General features: G+C 36.3%; 1 protein-coding gene across 8 annotated transcripts in view; it reads left to right on the top strand.

Annotated features, from left to right (window-relative positions):
• The window catches only part of LCLAT1 (lysocardiolipin acyltransferase 1), a 144,898-nt gene that overhangs the window by 110,153 nt on the left and 18,909 nt on the right, over positions 1 to 15,836 (top strand). The gene's annotated exons all lie outside the window — the stretch shown is intronic.

The following is a 15,836-nucleotide window of genomic DNA, read 5'->3' as shown; positions in this document are numbered from 1 at the left end:
TAGTGACATGGAAATACATTAAATATACATAAAAAAAACCTTAGATACTCAAGCATGCAGAAGGGCCAGGTCAGTTTATTTTTACACAAATAAAATAAGGTTCAAGGGTGCCAAATATATTAAAATAAGAAAAAAATAGTAAATACTAATAAACCATCAAGAATATGCCTGGCCAAAGCTAATTGATATGCCATCCATTATTTGTCTAGATATCAGTAACGAAATATACTATATGATTTGTAACATCAAAACATGCTGTGATGTTACAAGTTTAATGTGTAAAATTTCCCCTTTTCAATCCTTCAACTTACAGGTAAAATTGGATAGCTGATACAGTTTGCTTTGTATTTGTCAATCAGCAGATAGAAGAGTGCTACTTTCACAGTTTTGGGCATTGTAAAAACAGTTTGTATAACTGAAATGTATATAGTACAACTAGAGAAGAAAAAAATGTTACTTTCCAAACTAGAGTGTGGTGATCAACCTGCTGTGATCAACCCCGTCACATCTGTGAAATGAGGGAATATGCTTCACAGGATTGTCAGGAACAAATGACAATCTGTGTAAAGAGCTTAACTCAGTGCCTGGACCACACTTAGTGTTTTATAAATACATTATCATAATTACTACTAATTATCTGTTCAAGTATAGATTTTGGCTGCTGAGCTTTGAAATTTTCATTGAACTCAAGTAGAATATTTATGTTATATTCTTTAAGGTCATCAAATGAAATTCCTTTTGGAACTATTTTTATTGCATTAAGTAAATAATGTATCTCATTAATTTTTAAATTTAGGTTATCATCATCTACAAACATTAAAAACAAGTGTTTTATATTAATGCATTATATTTGGAATGTTAGAGTAACTGATAGAGGAAATAATTCTACAGAAGTTTTACTGAGCACCTGCTATAACCAGGCCCTGAAACTACAAGAGTTAATAAAACATAGAAATGTCTTCCTTAAAAGCCTAAAGCCCACAGGCGATTAAGGGAGACAAACGTGAATAATTAATGACATGCTACACCATTTCATCTTTCTTTGTCTCTCTCTTTGCCTTAAATGCCCCATTTAGTGTAGAGGTGAATACCTGTACACCTTGAAAACTGGGCTTGGCTGTTTCTCTTCTTAGAAATTTCCCTTCCTCACTCCCTCCACCATAGGTCTTCTTTCCTTCCCATGAATGTCTCCGTATCTTGTATATTCTTCCACCGATAGTATAGTGATTTGTTTAATTACATGCCTGTCTCTCCTACCAGACTGTAAATGTCATGAGAGTTATCATCCATCTTTGTGATGCCAGCTCCCAGCACGGGGCTTAGCATGTACCAGGCACTTCATCAATATGGGTGAGTGGATACTGTCTACTCACTCTTCTTCTCTCTACAGTCCCTCTACCATATTCCAACATGCACTTTGAAAAGAAGTGATGGGACCTCAAAGAAATGAACCAAAACTCATTAATAGAAAGGAATATTAAATAATTAATTTGACTGATAAGAAAACATTTTTCTTTCCTAGCTTAATAGTTATATTCATGTATAGCAAAGCTCTATTAATGTGACTTTCTCAATTCAGAATGAATTATATTGTTTATAGAACAGGACTGAATATATCATTATTTTATGTATGAGGAAGGGGGTTGCCAAGCAGAGAACAGGGTGAATAAAAGTGCTGGAGGGTTGATTAATCCGTTTCATACATTTTAACGGCATTAATTTAAATATGTTCAGTTACTTGATTGATTACAAATGATAATAAAAGAGTCATCTATTTATTAAAGTACATCCAATAGGAACTATCATTTGCCAATCTGCTACTAGCAGTTTCCTTTAACAATACACTTGAAGCAAATAAACGCTATTTTTAAAGAAATCTAAAGTGGAAAATAGTTCCTCTTCTTTCCAGTTAATACAAATTAAAGAGCTCTTGAACTCCCTACCCTCAGCGATGAATGGCTGTAGAATAAAGGCTTAGTTTAAGGACTTCCTTAATTTAAAATCAGGTCCAATATATCAGTATATTCTGGCATACGAACCATAGAATCCATATATCCATTCAAAACCAATGTTCAAATGTATGATAAAACATTGACTGGTGGTTAATTTTATAAAGATTTTAGTAGCTGTATCTCATAAAACTTATTCAAAAATCATTCTCAATACTTAGAAACCTACTTTTTGTGAGGTGAAACTAATTAATGAGCTAGGTGTAAGACTTCCTTTAGGAAAGATAATTACTTTTATTACTAATGCTCATTTTTATTTTAATGTTGCCTGATTTGACCTTTCTATGATACTGTATAACAAAACTAAATATTTTAGGGTAATGTTCTATGTCTCTAAGAAGTTTTTTCTGGTCAATCATGTTTGTTATTTGAAAACTAAGGTATGTTTTACATTTATCCCCAAATGAGGTTTGCTTTATATGACAGAGTTGGACTAGATAAAAAATGAATAGAGCTGCCATCTATTAATATTTAGTATCCCCTGGACGTTTGTTAATGTTATGTAATCTCCTATCAGCCAACCTGCCTGCCCATCATCTCTTCATCCACCTTCCCGCCTTCTTTAACTTTCAGTTCCTGGAAGTGTATAGCCAAGAAATCCAGTGCTATTTCCAGTTGTCTAAATTACCTAAGGTGAAATGAAATAAGCCTTAAACTTTATTTACACCAATACTATTAAGAGAATATTATACCGAAACTCCAGTAAAATAAAACTTCAGATTGATTATAGTTGGTCTTTCTAAAGAAAATCACATTCAAGGAAATACTTTCCTTGTTCTTGGTAAATTGTTCATTTTAACTATTGGCAGAATGAATTAAGTAGAATTTAACATTGCTTTCTAAAAAGAGTGTCCCTGGCAAGCTAATCAAGAATTTGACCATACTACTTAAATCTTAGTATATCTGCAAACTCCATTACGAAAAATTTTAAAAACTGGCATATCGCCCTTATATTTTACTTGGGATTGATCCTAGCATCAATCTAGTTGGAGAATAATAGAAAATTTTGCCTGACACAAACTTCAAGCAAATATAATCCAGTTCTCTCATGTAGTATTTTACTCAGGTTGAGCTTTTTTTGAATGAGTGGGTTGGACAATGATATAAAATTTCATGTCTCAATAATTAAATTTTTTTGGCTCCGTAGTGAACTGAGCTTTCTCCTCTCTCTCTCGCCTAAGGTATAAGCACCGCTCAGAAATCCCTGCCATAATAGGCTCCCCTATATTTCACTGTGATTTTTTCACTCCTACTTCAGTCGAAAGCAGAAGACATTTCTGTGACATCATTTTTGAAGAAAATCTCCTGTGTTTCATCAGAACATGTAAAATTCTAATTCTAAAATTTTGTCATTCCATGACCATCTGATTAGGTTTATTCCCTACTCTACTCATTTTCAAAAAAAACCTTACACAAGGAATGTAATATAGGTTTTATATTTTAATAAAGTTTTAATTTCACACTTGCGGTTTTAGGAACTGGAAACTTAGGGATGTGGTAGGGGCCTGCTATTTTTCGTTATAAGCCTTATTGTACTATATGACTTCTAAATCTATGTGTATATGTTATTCTAATAAAAATTAAGGAAAAATAATCAGAAGTTTCATAAACTTGTTCATGCCAGATATGTTTTTCTCTGTGTTCAAGCAGTCCTATTGAGTCACCTAGTTTTTATCCAACATTTTATTATGAAAAATTTTAAACATACAGTCAAGTTCAAAGAAGTTTGTAATTAACACCCATACACTCCCGTCTAGAGTCTACCCTTAATATTTTACTCTTCTTGATCACTTATCTGTTAGATAATTGACTAGTGAGCATAATCCCCGATAAGAGCTCTTTTATGAATTCTTTTTTTTAGCTGACTTAATTTGCATCAAGTCGTATTGCTGTTTCATTTAGTCTTATTTACTATGATTCCTTTAACTGCGTTTCTACTGGATTAACTATCATGTGGAAAGGTGTCTTCTCAGCACAATGTATAAAATTGTGATCTCCCTTCTTTCTACTCTTGTCTTAGGAATTCCATTTTAATTGAAATGAAACAGTACATAATTAATACTTCTTCAGGAAAAAACACAAAGCAAATTTTATTGGATATTCTTTAAGTTGTCTACAAAGTTTATGCCGTATTGGGACCTTGTTATATAATCCTCAAATACTTTAATCAAACATAAAATAAGCATTGTACAGAGGGTGCCAAAAAAATGGGTACACATTTTAAGAAAGGAAAAAAACTATTAAAATTGTAATACTCCATATATATCGGTAATAAAAGATGAATACAAGTCACATTTGACTTCTGCAATTACAAGAGGTGCTCAAAGTGGTTACCATCAGTGTAATTTTAATACAGTTTTCCTTTCTTAAAATGTGTATACATTTTTTGACACCCTCTGTATACATACGAGTATATATTTCCCCCATAAATCATAAACCTGAAAGCTATCACCTTGTTTATGCTAGTTTTCAGAAATGATTGCCTGTAGATTTTATTGATTTGTCTTTGACTTTTCTCTTTTATGTTCTTTAAAGATCAGTTTTAATCATAGTCTTTTTGTGAATAAGAGGTTTATTATATATCTTTTATTCCCTGAAACTTAGAGTCAGTTTTCATTGTGTTGTCTGGTATATAGCCGTTTCTTATCACTGAATTTCTCCCATCTTTATCTATTTTCTTTCTAGGTTCTGCTCTGTAGCACATCGTCTCTGGTGTGCAGCAGCCCTCCTGACCTTTCTCCTGCTTGTCTGATCTCCCAGTCCTTGCCTTTCTCTTAGGCCCACCCTCTTCCTGATTTACAATAGCACCAGCTTTAGTCCTTCATTCACATCACTAATGTATTGGTTATGTGCCATCAATTATATGCCAGCACTGACTTGAGCTACACAAAGATGCCTCCACCTTATCTCCATTCTGCCAAACTTGGATTCTCAGTGCCTCCTGAACACACCGTGTCCGTTCCCAGCTGGAACATTTGCCCATTTTTGCAGTGCCATTCTCATCCACCCTCCCTGTTTCATTTTTAACTAGCATCCACCAGGACCCAGTTTCTTTGAGCTTTTGTTGACCTTAATAGGTACATTTAAAAATAATATGTTGGAAAATTTTATTTATTTATATCAAGGTGATATTTATACCAAGGGTTTCAAATAATAGGTCTGCATAGTTTTCCAGAAAAGAGCCTGAATTTGGGGATTCTAAATTTGAATATGGTATGCTATCACTTTTCAAATATTTTTACTACATGCCAAGAACTGTTGTAATATTTCTGGGCGATTTTTCAACACTGAGTTGCTCTGTGAGTGAAGATAATTACTGAAGTGGTAAAAAAAAAAAAAAAAAAAAACCAAAGCAGAACACTAACTTGACTTCAGTATATTATTTCTTTTGGTTAAAGACCAATAAGACCAAGATTGTGGGTTTAATCCCATCTGGGCCAGTTAACTTCCCACCAATAAATACTTTTCAGTATTCACATGAATATGACTAGTTTAGCACAGACTCATTTATCATGGTCAGTGGTGCAAACTTCATATCCCAAGGTTAGCAAATGCAGAAAATAATACATTTTAATGAAAACATTAAACTTATTTGGCAAGATTTCTATTTTTTCTGTAATGTAGTGCCAGAGACATATGAATAAAGTGATATAAATATTGCAAAGAAGTTCTTTGTAAATATTGTAACTCAATTGGAATATCATATAAAATAATTGTTAAACTATATAAATTTCAAAAATGCAGAAGAAAGAAATAGCATCAAGTTTAGAAGAAGACGGATTTGGAGCCAACTTCAACAGTGAGCTGTTAGGGTGAATGTAAGTGATGAGGGAAAGGGCAGCTGCCAAACCTCTCGTTAGGTTGAGGGACTGGTTGGTTGGTATCCATCAGCTTCTTTCTCAACAGGATTTCGGGTGCTGGGCTACAGTAGTTAGATGCAATCACATAGACAAACTGAAGACCCGTAGGGTTTTCACCAGGAAATGGAAGTGATAAGTGTGATTGAGAGCAAGTATCCTCGCAGCTGTGTTAACAGCACAGCAGCGTGCTCAGCTTTTAAAATCATGAACACTTTTTGCTATTGTGGATCTTACTGGATCTTACCAGCAACTTGGAAAATGCCCCTCAGAAGAGTGTATAGTTCATTCCTTCTGCACCATACAACCAGGTCCAGAGTATTTTAACTCTGAGAGTTAAAGAGAGCTTTGAGAAGTTTTTTCATGAAGCTAGCCTTTGGTAAAATGGTTAAATGGTAAGGATTATTTCGGAGGTCACCGCCCTCCGTTTCTCTACTCCCCATCCTTGACTGAGATCCTGCTGTTCTTCAGCCATCTGAGGCTTCCACCTGGACACGCATGCATTGGGGATTGTTTTATCCTCTGGACTTGTCCAAAATCATCAGTCTGTGTCTCATTTCTTTAAGAGCTTTTCACAACCCAGTTAATCCAATCAATCATTTCTCCCGAATGTCTCTTTCTTCCTTTCTATGTATTATGCACATTCGATAATGGGAGCTTTTACTTTAATGCTCTGAAATGAAGGAGTAAGTCTAATGGTTGAAAGTTTAAGCATCATGGCCATCTATTTGGGAGGCTTTGATAGCACACTGATCCTTGAGTTGTGCTCTTCCAGTCACACTAACTCTGTATAAGGTCAGCCCTGGTTTCTCATCCCTTGTGTTTATAAAGTGATCGTGTATAAATTTAGAGAGAAGATAAGATCTTTAGAAATGGAGACTGTACAACTTTCTTTCAGAGTAAAACATGATAATTTAGAGCATTTCCATGAGGAAAGAATTGAGTAGAATCATAATTCCATGTCTGCCTAGCTGTGTGGCCTTGGTGATTTATTTCTCATTTCATTGGTAAATCAGGATAATAAAGCTTTACCTAACATTTATTGTGCTGCTTCAGTGAAATAATGTACAAGTATGTAAAAGAAGCTTAGCCCTAATACATAATGCAAACTATGTAGGAAACAAAATGTGTGAGAAACAGCACCTGGCACAAACACTCAAAAATTATTGCCTGAAAGTTGCAGTCTTTGCCACAGAGAATAAATTATCAAAGAAATTATTCAAGAAATGATCCCAGAATTTTTTCAAAACTGTAAATGTCTAGTTAAAGCCCAGTGAACACACAAAGAAAAAGGCCTACCACAAATCATAATCATTATTAAATTTCAGAATGCCAGCAACAAAACAAAGATCCTAAAAGCTTCCAAAGAGGGGAAGTAACATTCAGTAGATCAAAAATTAGAATAGGATCACATTGTCCAAAGCAACACTGGAAGAAAAAGTGGAGGAAGTCCTTCAGTTTTTGGAAGGAGAATGGTTTCCAACTTAGAATCCTGCATATACTCGAATTCTCAATCAAGTGTGAGGACAGAATAGATATTTTCAAACATTCAAAATTCACCTCTCATACACCTTTCTTAGGGAGCTACTGGAGAACGAGTTCTAACAAAAGAAGTAAACCAAAACCAGGTGAAGTGAGAGGATACAGGAAACAAGGAAAACAACCCAGAAAGGGTGTCTTCAGGATGGTGACGAAGGAAGATCAGGATAACAGCTGTGCTGCAGGCCTTGGTGACAACAGTCCGATCAGAGCCGAAGCATGGAGGGTTCCTGGAAGAATGGCTCCAAGATGATGAAACTGATAGATTGTGTGACGTGTATGAATGTACTGCAAGGAGAGCTGCACTTCTAGCTGAGTTTGGGGATGAACTAGTAGCAGGTCTCTAGAAAACTAAGCAAAGAGAAGAATGAGGTCGTTATTAATTCCAGGGAAAATGATTAGTAACACAAGAAAGAAATGCAGTAGCTACTACACAAGTATACTGTGAATATCTGCCTCATTGTATAATGTAAACACTAAATATTAACTGTGCCAAGAATTATGATGCAACTCTATTGGGACTGGAGGGAGGGAAGTATGAGGAGAAATGTTGTAAGAGCAAAATCTTTTATTTTTCATAGTAAGAAGTTGATAAATAACAGGAAAAAGTGAAAAAATTAAGAAATGTCAGTGTAGGCATTTTATTTAGCTGTATGGGTATAAATATGAGAACAAACAATTTAAAATGCTGGGAATGGTTATCTTTGGGGAGTGGCATTACAAATAAGGGAGGATTGGGCAGGAGACTGCTTGTATTTCTATTAGCCGTGGTAAGCATTACTAATGCTCATCAGTGTGGTTCTTCCTGGGCAAAGGGAAGCGTGTGTGTCCAGCTAGTCAGGCCCATACGACTAGCTCTGGCCTCGACAGAGCAAAGTGATATGTGTCATTTCTGGGCTACAACAGCGAGACCCTTCAGCACCTCTGCCTATGCCTCAGCAGTCTAGAAGGGAAAGGACAAACTGGAATGCATCCAGTAGTCTGGAAATCCTTCCTGTTCTTAAGAACTGTGACTGTTCAGCTTAAAGAAGAGAAAATTACGAGATCTGTGCAACTTTTTTCTAAATATTCTAGGCTTGTGCAGGCCATATGGTTACTTTGGCAACAGAACTCTGCTGTCGTAGCGCAAATGAATGAGTGGGTCTGTGTTCCAGTAAAACTTTATTTATATGGACACTGAAACTTGAATTTTATTTAACTTTCACGTGTCAAATTCTTTTTACTTTTTTTACAACTATTTAAAAAATGGAAAAAACAAAAAACACTCTTAGCTCACAAGCTGCATAAACACAGGTGGAATTGGCCCCGGGACCTTAGTTTGCTGACCCCCGCTTTGAATATTAATATTTGCAGGATTGTTATGCACAAAACTAATAGTGTATTGTTTGTTTGTAGGGGACAAAACTGAAACTAAAGAGTAGGAGTCTGGGGTCACGGGGGATCAATTTCAGCCTTAAATTTCCTTATAATAAGAGCATTTCTATAAATTAGAGCTGCCTGCAGTGAAAACGGCTGCCTCAAGGTGTCAGGTGCTTAAAATGTTCAGAGGTGGGAGGTTGCACTAGTGACCTCTCAGCTCCCTTTTAATTCTGACATTTCATGGCCTGTAACACAATTAAGATGGATCGTTCTGATACAGCTGTTTTAATGTTTTCCAAAGTACAGCTGCTTCCCACGGGTTTCAGGACAGTGCTTAGAGTTAGGGGGGGGAGTGTGTGTGTGTGTGTGTGTGTGTGTGTGTGTGTGTGTGTGTGTGTGTGTGTGTGTGTGTGTGTTGCCTTAAGTATTTTAAATTAAGCAGCATCTGTGGGGCCAAAATTTGCAGAGGCTACTTGCTAGCCTAAACATGTTTGCACACAGCAGAATTTTCGAATTTAAATTCAGTCATAATCGCCAAACATCCCTAGCCTAGACTAGCTGAAGGTATAGACTTCATTTTCATCTCCTTAGGCCACCTGGAAGCTGCAGTCAGTAGTGTTGACGTCAGTAGGCTGTCTGCTTCATTAAAATGTTAATTTCATGGATTTAATTTCCTTTGTAAAGTGTACCACCCACTGCAGGACACTGTATGCAGATTTATTCTACAGCATACCAATTTGCATGTCGCATTTTAGTATATTTATTTCTTCAGATTTCTCTCTATTGCTATTCCTAGAAATTGCTTTCGTGTTTATAAAGTGTTCAAATATCTAAAATCTTTAGATATTTAAGCCAATTTCACCCTAGCAAAATGAATTTTAAAAGTAATTCTGAAATTAGTTTTCCTCATCAGTGACATTCTCACTTCCAAGAGCGAAATGCACATCCTTCCCCCTATAACTCTGAAGCTCCATCTTCAAAGAAAGAAGGATTTAGTAGCAGTTTTAGTGAATGATCAGAATGAGTCTAGATAGTGCCAAGTAGAAAAATGGATGAGCTGAATCTTGGATGTCCTATGATGTCCTCCAGCTTTTATGTTTTGAAAGTGCCAATTTAAATACCAAGTTCTCATTTTTACTCCCCCAAACCTTGAATTCGGCTTGATCTCCCAAATAGGAAGGTTAATCAAAAGAGATAACCAAGAGGTTGCTGCTGCCCTGACAGAAACTTAGGACCTCCCAATCGGTATCCTGAAACCAGTAATCAGAATAATTGCACTACACAAAATTCAGATAAAAATGTCTTAGTTGGTCTAGACCCTCGTGGGTGTCTTGGACCTTCCCTTCCACAGATTGGCCAGTACCTGTACATCTTGCTGAGTTTCCTCAGAACTGTTCTTTAAGGTCTCCTTTGTTGGCTTCCTTTCCTTTTCTGATCTCCTCTCCCTTAGAATATATCTCTCCATGCTTATGACTACCACTATCATCTGTTTGCTAATGATTCCCAGATTTACGCTTCTGACTAACCTGTCTCCTGAGGTCTGACCCACCTGTGTCTCCAATAAGTGGACCGGATAATTTTATTTAGGTAATGTGTCAACCACCTCAAATATGTCTAAAACCAAACTCCTTACTTTCTTCCTAACATGTCCATTTCTATTCAGCAGTGCCACTGTCCTTGTATACTCTCAAGCTAGAAATGGTTCAGGGGCTGGCCCACAAAGATTTGATGTAGAAAATCGAGTAGTTTATTCCTTTTGATGAATGCCAAAAATTTGTCTTGTTTTAGGCCGATTGAATAGAGTTAAATCTTCTCAGCCCAAGCATACCCAAGCATACCCATAGGAGTCTATGCACATTAATAATAACCCAGTAAAATTATTATTAGCCCTCAGTCATGGACCCTCAACTTCCGCCAGGGCCATGGTGCAGACATTTATGTTGCTTGTCATTAGTCATAGTGGGGGTGGGGGGTGGGGGGCAGAGGTTAGGGTGGGACATTGACTTGATCAGATATTTCTAAATCATTTGAAGTTTTTATTAAAATGAACATAGTTTCCAGAGGGCCCTGGAATCACACTGTTCTCAAGCTTTATAAGATTAAGGGTGGCCCAAGTCATCAGCTCAGGGCTATTGGCTGCAAATTGACCTTCCCTAATTACTTTTTTTTTTTTTTAAGGATTTTTATTGGGGAATTGCGGGGAGGGGAACAGCGCTGGGGAATTGGGGGAAGGGGAACAGACAAGTTGCTGTCATTTTGTTCTTCAATCTAGTTGTGGAGGACGTTGCTTCACTGGCCCAAGCTGGCACCATCATTGTGCTCTTCTCTGGCGAGGCAGATCAGTCGCCGGCTTCTGGACGGCCGCTCACGCTGGCTGCTGGCCGCTCACGCTGGCTGCTGGCTACATACGGTAGCCCATGGCAACCCACTGCCACAGGGACTGCAGCCTACGCCGCCGCCGCCGGCGACTCATGGCAGCCCAGCTCCAGGTTGAGCTGTTGTTCAGCATCTTAGCTGTGGAGGGCAGTGTCACTGGCCCTCCTATGTGGGATCCGAACCGGGGCCCTCTGGCATCCCAAGCGAGTTCTTAACCATCGCGCCACTCGGCCGGCCCATTACTTTTTAAAATAGGAGTTTAGCACGTGGCATTCCACTCTCCCGTTTCTGGGATGAGTGGCTCATGTGACTCTTTTCTCAGGTACATGACTAAGGTTCATATACAACTGGGCTTTTAAAGCAGTAAAAAAAAAAAAAGTGAGCACCCAGGTTTCTGGCCAATATGGTACCATTATCACTCATTGTCCCAGGTGACTGGGACATAGTTTGAAGCTACATATGTTTAAATTTACTATTTTCATATATAATTTAATATCTCTTATTGATATTTCAATGAAAATGATTGTTACGAAGGCTGAGACGTTTTTATTAAGCCAATTATGATAGTTATCCATTCATTCAGCAGCTATTTATTGAATGCCTATGAGATAGCATTGAGCTAAGTGCTGTATGACATACAAAGGCATTATAATACTGTCATTACTCATGAAGAACCTGTACAATCTAGTAAGATTCCTGATTGAGTTATTGAGTTTTTTTGTTTTTGTGTTTTTACATATATCAGTTTATTTTAAAGGGTATTATAAAGATACAGATGAACAGTTAGATGAAGAGGTGCACAGGGCCAGGTATGTGGGAGGGGCACAGGGCTTCCACGCTCTTCCTGGGCACATCAATCTCCCTGCATCTCCATGTGTTCACCAATTCAGCAGCTCTGAGTTGTTGAGTTTTTAAAAACAATGGGAAAACTATGAGATTAAAAGCTTCCTGCTACCATATGATTCAGTGATGAATTCCTAAAGTCTAGGACAATTTTTGAAAGTCTCAAGTGTTAATTTTTACTAATATTCTCCTATCTTCATTCATAGGGGTCTAGAGCTGATTCTGTGAGTGCTTTTAAGTCATTCTGAACACTAATAGGATCAAGAATGATGTCTTCACAGCTCCCTCCCACCCACCCTCTACATCAGCCCCCCTCCTCAGCACCCCCAGCAGGGACAGCTTAGTTTGACTTTGACATTGACTTTGACCTTGGAATTTAGGGCAGGATTTCCACACACACACACACACACACACACACACACACACACACACACACACACAAAGTTAAGTGGGAATAAGCTGTGCCCATGGCAGTATATGAGACAAAGCAGCCTTAGGATGACTAAGCTGTTTTCTAGCCTGAAAGATACACCAGAATGTAAGTTTAGCTTTCATTTTAAATGTGCAAGCTAGTGTTTCTGAGAGTCTGATAGAATTGACTTTTGCTATCAAGTTGCTTTTCCTAACTTTTTCATTGTGGGCAATATTTTTGTATACATACCTATGGTTAAGAAAGGTAGAGACTGCATCTAGAGAGAGACTTGAAGAGTCAAGTCAGAGAGACTTGAAGTTGTACTGTGACTCTAGCTGAGCCAGTTATAAGAGTATTTCTATTTCTGTAGAGAGAAAAGGAAATGGTGTCCTAAGAGTGACTGATGTGTTTTCATAAGAATTATGAATAGTAGCAGTGCCATAAAGATAAAACTAGAGGCAGAGATAAATGAACCACAAGAGAACATTCATTTAGACATCCTACTCACTTATAAACCTTTAGTTTTCTCTGTCAAGCTGGATATAGAAGATACTTACTAAAAAAACTTGTTCATATTACTAAGCAGCAAACTTAGGCTAAGCAATGTAAATTCACTGGAATAAAAGGTAACCTCATTCAATCTAGGAATAGACCATACCATTTCTCACTTTATTACAGGTCAATGAAGGAACCATTAAAAAATTCACATGTGAGCCATAATTCTTTCAAATAGAATTAGGTTTTCATAATGATACCTAGAAGAGTAATGGAAAACTTTTCCATTTCAGAACCATGTGCAAGAAAACATACCATAGCCCAGTCCTTTTCCATTGGACACATTCTCAATTAGAACAGTGTGTTTTTTCTGCTGCGGGTAATTAATTGATGTTTTGTTTGTAATATGTTTCAGAAATGGAAAGAATTTCAGTTATATTTGCACTGTAATTAAATTAAGATATTTAAGTTTGTCTAAAAGGCTTTTGCTGCCAAACTTAACATTTTGAGAGACTTTTAAAAGATAATGTAAAGACGGATTGTGTTCCTCTAGATTTTAACTTTTAAAAATTGTGCTTATTGAGAATACCAAAGTGCAATTTGAGGCCTTCACTTTAGTCCTTTTATATAACGAAAAGAGCTAACTAAAGGTGGGGGGAGGAGAACTGGCTTCTAATTTAGTCTTTTTATTTAGCCAACTCTAAGCCTCTTTGAAAAATTACTTAATGTACTCTGATCTTCAGTTTACCAAACTGAAAATGAGAAATTCTAAACTGTCTCCCAATATTAAATTCTTGAACCTAACTCCAGGGCTTTAGAATCAGATCGACCTAGGTTAGAACCATGACCTCTCCCCTTACTGGCTTTGTAACCTCAGATCAACTACTTGTCCTGACTTAAGACACAGTTCATGGGGTTATTGTGAGTATTGAATAAACTAATATGAAAAAGTACCTTCATACTGCTTGGCATTCAGTGTGTTCCTTCTTTTTTTCCTTTGTCTTCATAATGCAGGGGAACCATTTCTCTAACAGGTATTTGAATGAATAGTAACATTCAAAGCAATGTGGAGAATACAAAGATGAAAAGACATGTAGCCTGCCTGTGAGGAGTATATAATCTAATCCAAGAAATATGATTTTGACATTAACACTTAGTATAAACTAGAAAAATGGTCATTGCTATAAGAGAAATTCACATAAAAAGTTGTGGAATTTAGAGAACAAAGACAATGTATACATTATCATCAAATCGCAGAGTTCAGATGACTGAGAGATAATAAAACATAACCTTTGATTGTTATGAGATGTTGTAATTATTGACACAAACCATGGTAACGTATACGTAAGAAGTGAATGTTACCCATCCTGAGTTGCATCAGTTTGTATCGTAAAGATGCTAGACTGAGAAGGGCACATCATCACTTCTGAAGTATTCATGCCAAAATGCATAACTTGGATTTAATTATGAGGAAACACTAGACAAAACAAATTGAGAAACATTCCACAAAATAAGTATCAACACTGGTTCCTGGATTGGATCCTGAACCGGAAAAAGAGCAATAGTGGAACAACTGGCAAACTTTGAATAAAATTTGATGTATCAATTAGCTAATAGCCAAGTACCAATGTAACTTTCCTGGTTTTGTTTAAGTGTACTATGGTTGTATAAGATGCTAACGTTTGGGGAAGGTGGTGAAGTTTACTGGAAGTCTTTTTACTATTTTGCAACATTTTCTATAAATCTGAAACTATTTCAAAATGAAAATTTAAGAAGAAAAGAAAGGGAATGGATTCTCATGTAGTGTAAATCCTTTGCAGATTAAGCTAGCTCCAGTAAAGATATATGTTAGATTTATGTGTGAGAATTAAGGGAAGCTGAGAGGTCACAGCAGGGCTGTTTCTAAATTTAAAAATATTTTGACAGATTTCAGTTGACCTACAACTTAAAACTAAAATGATGCACATAAAAACCAAAGAGCTCTAAATAGTCTCGTCATCAGAATGTGTAGTACTCTGGTTTAGAATAGGTTTTACTGGCCAAGACAAACCATCCTTCTTTATCCCATGATGTAAATTAAAATTATAATGTTCGACAGCAGTGGAGATTGACCTTTCAATCCTGCTTTGAAATTTTTTTGTTAGTACTTCCTTTGTAAATATGCTATTATATGAGTGGATAGGGGGTAGCTAATTTAGATTAAAGTGTTTTTGGGGGAGTGGCTGTTAATTTTAAAGGGCCTGATTTGTGTTTTCTAGTATTCCATTAATTAAGAATGCTTTTATTACTTAATGAAGACCTCAGGTTTAGAGGATTGAGTTAATCATACTCCTTACTTTTCTGGACTTTATTATTGGTCTTGGGCAAAGCTTCTCTTCTGTTTTATTGTTTTTTATTTATTGCACTTTATCCCTGTACCCTAGTCGCATTTCTTCTTCCTTCCATAGGCAGTCATTCTGGTATATTTAATGTGTACCTTTTTGCTTCTATGCATTCCTGTAAAATTTTTGTTTTGTTTTATTTTCCCATATTTTTAAGTTTACACAAATAAGCCTGTTATTTATCTAGTTGTTTCTTGCTATTCCATTACTTATTCATTGAACAAAAATTCTTAATCAAAATCATAAATTTTTTGCTTTACAATTTATGCTCTTGAAGTTTTTTGTTTTTTAAGAAACCCTTTCTTGCTACTCAATCAGAAAAATAGTCTCTATTTTCTCTGTTAATTATGTAACTACCTTTTACATTGTAGTTTTTATCCATCTGGAATCCTCCTTTAAATGTGTTGTTGGTGAGGCCCCAATTTTATTTTTCTCCAGCACAACATGTTAAGCAATCTGTCATTCCTCCATTGATATATGATGTCACCATTGTCTGTTAAGTTTCCACATATCCATCAGAATGGCTTTGAATTTTATTCTGTTGCATTATTTTCTTTTTTTAAAA

Source organism: Hipposideros armiger, unplaced genomic scaffold (genome assembly GCF_001890085.2).
Source record: "Hipposideros armiger isolate ML-2016 unplaced genomic scaffold, ASM189008v1 scaffold_493, whole genome shotgun sequence".
Taxonomy (NCBI): domain Eukaryota; kingdom Metazoa; phylum Chordata; class Mammalia; order Chiroptera; family Hipposideridae; genus Hipposideros; species Hipposideros armiger.
Note: the sequence above shows the minus strand (reverse complement) of the source record. Positions and strands in the feature narration are given on the sequence as shown.